At 34.0% G+C, this 6,129-nt stretch overlaps 1 long non-coding RNA gene across 1 annotated transcript; it reads left to right on the top strand.

The window, feature by feature from the left end:
* Positions 1 to 5,255: 5,255 nt before the first annotated feature.
* LOC128988477 (uncharacterized) lies at positions 5,256 to 5,746 on the top strand. The gene is made up of 2 exons (XR_008490385.1): positions 5,256 to 5,316; positions 5,581 to 5,746. It is a non-coding gene; the product is annotated as an uncharacterized LOC128988477 (long non-coding RNA).
* The last annotated feature ends 383 nt before the right edge of the window (positions 5,747 to 6,129 follow it).

A 6,129-nucleotide genomic window follows, 5' to 3' on the forward strand; every position in this document is an offset into this window, starting at 1 on the left:
TTTAATAAAATTCCAAACCCGGTAGAGAAATATCTTAGCAAATTTACAGTTTGTGATGGCCTAGAGACCCGGGAGTTATTAAACTACTTGAGGAATTTAAATGAATTGAGAACTCAGACAGCTTTAACTGAACATCACATCTATGAGATTCTGCCTAGTTATTCTTCACCGCCACTACTAAACCATATTTTGGAAGCAAAATCACAACAAAGTAGTTTGGATGACTTACATACCAGAATTTTGAATTGCTTTCTACCGATTTCTTTAAGAGAAAAACTTAAACAAGAGTTGATATTTCGACCACAAAAACTTAACGAACCACTTGCCTTGTATGTTAATGAAATTAAATCAAATCATCTAATCTTAAAGGCTCATTTAACAGAATCTGAATTAGTAGAGTTTATAAAAAATGGAATTAACCCCGAAATAAGAAATCAACTAATCTTTCAGAAGAACCCCCAAACCTTTAAGGACTTGGACGACATGTGCATTAACTTAAATAATGTAAGTTATAATGATTATGTAAGAAGACACGAACATACTTACCCTAGACACCAGCCCTGCAACATCCGCCCACAATATAATAGAGCACCGAATCAGAGCAGACCTGGTAATGATGTAAACCCAAGACCACATCGTTACAACGAGGAAAGAAAATGCTACAATTGTAACCGACTAGGCCATATCGCTAAAAACTGTTACAGAGGTACGAATTCAAAAAACTAATTAAGTCGGGAGTTATAGTAAAATCCGAAACACTATTATCCAACGACTATACTCCCGAGAAAATTAATAAAACTATCCCTTGTAATCAACCTAAAGCGGAGGTGCCATCAAAACAGTTTAAAAGGGAATTTCGTAAACTCGTTAAGGACTGGAACAAAGTAAAATTACCCCACCTTACTAAAGTTGACGCAGTGATCAACGAGAGTTTACCCGGTTTACAAATAAAATTTGGTCAGAAAATGCATGCATTAGCGTTGATTGATACTGGAGCTAATAAAAACTTTTTAAGTAAAAGCTTGTATGACAGATTAATAGAGATTAATAACAAAAGGAGGTTGATAAAACAGCATAGACCGACTATTGATGAATTTAAAATAGTAGCAGCCAACGACACGGAAATTCAAGTTTTAGGCGAATGTAAGGTGAGAATAAAAATTGATAAATATTCATGGTATGAAAACTTTTTGATCATTGAGCAAGATAACTTTGATTTAATTCTGGGGACACCGTTTATAGTGTCAAAGGGCCTAAGCATGAATTTACAACAACAAATATGTTACTTTAACTTCGATCGCAAGAATAATATCAGATTAACGATGCTAAAAAACCTTGATATTGGGTTAAATAATATTGTAGTAGGTACAACTGATATGTTACGAGAGGTTGAACAGCTGATATCGCAATATCCAGATGTGTTTACAGATAAGATAGGGAAAGCTTTGGATTTGGAAATTGATTTACAGTTAACTGATGACAAGCCTGTAAATATTCGACCATATTATTTATCTCCACCAGCAGTCCAGAAAATGAAGGCAATTATTGAACAATGGTTAAAGGACGATATTATCGAACCGTGTACATCAAATTATTCGAGCCCTGCATTCGTAACGAAATCCGATAGATTAGTAATAAATTATTCAGAGCTTAATAAAAAACTGATTCATATGAATTATCCGCTAGGTGACTTACAGAACCTTTATCAACATTTAAGAGGAGGAAAATACTTCACAGTAATTGATTTGAATAAAGCTTTCCTTCAATGTCCGATAAGCGAAAGATCAAGAGATGTAACGGCCTTTTCGACTATATTTGGTAAATACAGAATGAAACGAGTATCGTTCGGATTGCAAGTGGGTAGCTCAGTATTAGCCAGTTATTTAGATAAAATATTTCACGATATAAAGTTTGATTACCTTATCAATTTCTGTGATGACATTGTAATTTACAGTCCGGACAAACAATCCCATCTCAGACATATGAAAGAAGTGATAAAACGTTTATCGGCACATCACCTCACTGTAAATGTTAGCAAAGCCAAATTCTTCTGCAACGAGATAAGTTTCCTGGGACAAATCATTAAGAACAACACGGTGTCTATTGATCCCGAGAGAACCAAGAGTATACGAGAATTTCCTTCCCCTAAGAACGTCAGAGAGGTCAAACGTTTTACAGGCATGGTATCCTTCTGGCAAAAGTATATACCCAATTTTGCCCAACTCTGTATCCCGCTCAACGCGCTTAAGAAGAAAAAAGCTAAATTTAAATGGACCGACGAGTGTCAGCGGAACTTCGAGGCGTTAAAAGACCACATAGCAAACCCGCCTGTTCTACAAATAGCCAATTTTGAATTACCTTTCACAGTACAAACTGATGCTTCTCAAAAAGCCGGAGGCGGAGTGCTACTTCAAGAAAATTCCGACGGAAAATTGATGCCCCTAGCCTATTATTCGAAGAAATTCACAGATGCCGAGCAAAAATACAGCATTTACGAAAAAGAAGCGTATAGTGCAATACTATGTATTGAGAAGTGGCATGAATTTTTAGAAATTCAACCCTTTAAATTAGTTACAGATAACCAAGCTCTGAGTTATGTTTTAAACAGTAAGAGAAAATTAGGGCGATTATCTAGGTGGGTTGAAAGACTGTTGAACCTGCGCTTTACAATTGAGTTTTGTCCAGGCAAGGATAATGTTATAGCCGATTGTCTATCGAGGTTGTATGGCGATGATGAGGATGAAGTCAATGGAAGCGAGAAGAATGAAGACGACGGACCTACGAAGAAGGTGAAAGAAAAACAAATTGGACATATACTTGATGAAGCTAAGACAAACGTTGTATATAACAGCCCTAAGCCCCTCAATAGCGCCCGAGTACATAATAAAGGATTTTTAAACTCAGCCCAACAGTTACCACTCGCATTTTCCGACATAATTGAGCACCAACAGGATGACCCAGAGTGTCAAAAAATCATTGCAAGCATTAAAGATAATAAAAACCAAGAATGTTTTTTGCTACATAAAGGAGTATTGTTGTATAACAATGGGAAAAGTAAAGGAAGAATATACTTGCCAATTAAGTTATTCAACATGGTTTTTACGTTTTACCATAACACGTTATTTGGAGGACACATGGGAATCAGTCGAACAAGAGCTAGAGTGAACGAATCATTTTATCATCCTGGCCTCAACGAGTTTATAAAAGATAAGGTGGTGAAATGCAAAGTATGTCAAATGTCAAGAACCAGTCAACGCCAACGCAAATTTGAAGGTAAATTGATATCAATTCCGATTGAAACAACTATGAACACAGTATTTTGCGATTTATTGGGACCTTTACCACGCAGTAAAAAAGGACATCAATATATTTTAATTATGGTGGACGGATTTTCACGCTATGTATGGCTCCATGCGCTGAGAAATTGCACTTCACGGGAGATAATAATGAAATTCAATAATACATTTTCAAACTTTTCGTATCCCCGTATTTTGGTGTCAGACAACGCTAAATATTTTGTATCACAAGAAATGAACAGTTATTTCTTTAGAAATTACATACAGCATCGGCGCATCGCGGCTTATAGGCCATCTGGGAACAAATCTGAACGATACATCAGGGATTTATCGACATTACTGCGTTGTTTTTACCACGATGAACATTGTAATTGGGATGAAGATCTAGGAAATATACAATTATGTCTGAACACAGCCCTGAACTCGAGTACACAAACTACAGCTTTTAAAATGATGTTCTTTCATGAGTGTAACAATGCCTTATCTAATTTATGGTCTATTCAAGATTTTATATCAACCGAAATAACCCCGGAGAGTAAGAAGATTAATCTGAAGAAAGCATTAATCAATGTGAAGAAGAATATTTCGGCAAACAGAAGAAGGACAAAATATCAAGAGGAAAATACCCGACATCCGTTTAAACTGCACGATCTTGTATTATTACGAACTCATTTTTTAAGTAAGAAGATTAACAAGTTTTCCAAGAAGTTGGCAGTAAAATACAAGGGACCGTATCGCATAATATATTTCGTAACTGATGTGACCGTCTTGGTACAAGATCCCGCAAATACGTCCGACGTCAAGAAGATACACATTATTGACCTGAAGCCTTATAATAGTTAACATAAATTTATATTGAAACAAGATAAAAACTGAAAATGTAAAAAAAAAAATACAATTTTGATTTTTTTTAAGTTGCTTGGTTAGGATACATTTCAGAATTATGTAGCAAGACGAATGAAATATAATGGTTTATGGTTATTAATATTGTATCATATTGTGTTGTATTGTTAAATTATGCACGGTTTCGAAATGGTTACTTTACGTCATATCGTCTTTTACTTGAAGTAAAAAAAAGGTTTTGCTTAAAAATAAAATGTGCATGAGGAAACGTAAATATTTAAATAAATTTGTAAAGTTTGGGTTATTAGACGTTTAACAAGAGTAAATTAGGTCAAGGACCGTGAAAGTACGCGTGCTTGGTGAATGTAAGTTGTATGTATGGTGTATAAATGTGAGCGAAAGAAATTTGTATGAGAAAGAATGTTTTTCGAATGGAAGTGTTGTAAATAGGAACTTGGTGGTATCACACGCACTTGGTTATGGAACACTGGATTCACTGACACACACACTGACACTACGCGCACAAACTAACTACACTGAATTAAACGGACACTGAACTACACTGGACACTGAACTATACTGCACGTTAGGACACTCACTGACATAACTGCTCGCATGAGTCATTCCACTACTTGATTATCACTAAAACCTGTTTGGGAAGTCCTTGACCTCATTACAGAAAGATAAGGGAAATTAATGTAACAAGGGAGTTTTCTAGTGGGTTAACAATACATGGTCAAATTTCCTTGTGCACTAAAGAAAAAAAAAATAAAGAAAATAAAAAAAAAATACATGCATGACAGTTAAATCTATATTGCTAGCTCTTTACAAAATGTTATATATTTAAAAAAAAAACTAATATGTAAAAATAAAATCACTTGTTATATGTTATTTATATTTATTGTAAGCTGTTCGAAAATTATTATTTATTTGTTAGCTAGTATCGAAAGTGTTGAGGAGGTATAGAAAAATCAAATGTTTCCTTTGGAGGTAGGATATTTATACTGATTTGTTACAGTAGGAAACATTTAATTCAGTTATAATCATTGAACTAATTATTGTTGCTAATCTATTGCGTTAAGTTGGTAGGTTGGTAGCACTTGTTGTACAGATCAATCTCGACATAGTTTGTTTTTTTTTAAGTGGAGAGCGGAAATAGAGGAGGGCGTTAGAAAATGTAAGTAGATCTATTGTAAAAAGTTGTAATTATAATTATCCGAGCACATCCATTGTAAAATATCATTTATATCAACCAGAAGTATTAAATGTTAAACAGAACACAACAAAGATTTAGTTTATCTGCAAGACAATCATAGTATTTTCAATAACTTGCCAATCATAACCTCTTGCCTCGTGTTAAACAATTGTATTTACCTTATTCAGTATTTTAGTTAATTTAGTATAACGATATGTAACTCAGACAATTTATTTTGTATTTCAGAACGAAGATCCTCCTTTTCTTCCCTGAATATAGAGCGCTTTCCATATGATTGTGTATATGCATGTACAGGTATCTCTAGCCTAAGAATTTATTGTTGTATAATGGATAATCGTTATTATAGGCTGGTTAACGAGATTGAAAAATAAATAATTACTTGGTGATTTAATCAGACTCTATTATTTCCACAGATCTTGGCTCTAGTCACTAAAACAAAAACTTGGGCCTAACCTAAAATTAAAAATTAGGTAATAGGTCAGTACAAATATTGATATCAGTAAACCAAACTGTGAACATCGGTTTTTATATGTAATTGTTTTGGCAGAGCTTTGCTACTGCTAAAAAAAGAAGTTTCCCTACCGGTACTTCTATTTATTTCAAACTAATTAGTAAAACAAATAATAAATAAACATGCCTTTATTTATCAAGCCGTTCTCTCAAATTAGTTGAGACAAAGTTTGACATTAAACATTTCGAATCCTCCATGTTAAACTTGGTGTGTAATAATATCAAATGTTAATAAAAATATCTTATGGTACTCCTTATATAATA

Source organism: Macrosteles quadrilineatus, unplaced genomic scaffold, assembly GCF_028750875.1.
Source record: "Macrosteles quadrilineatus isolate MER2022 unplaced genomic scaffold, UCM_ALF_1.0 Scaffold_3__2_contigs__length_128488019, whole genome shotgun sequence".
Classification (NCBI taxonomy): domain Eukaryota; kingdom Metazoa; phylum Arthropoda; class Insecta; order Hemiptera; family Cicadellidae; genus Macrosteles; species Macrosteles quadrilineatus.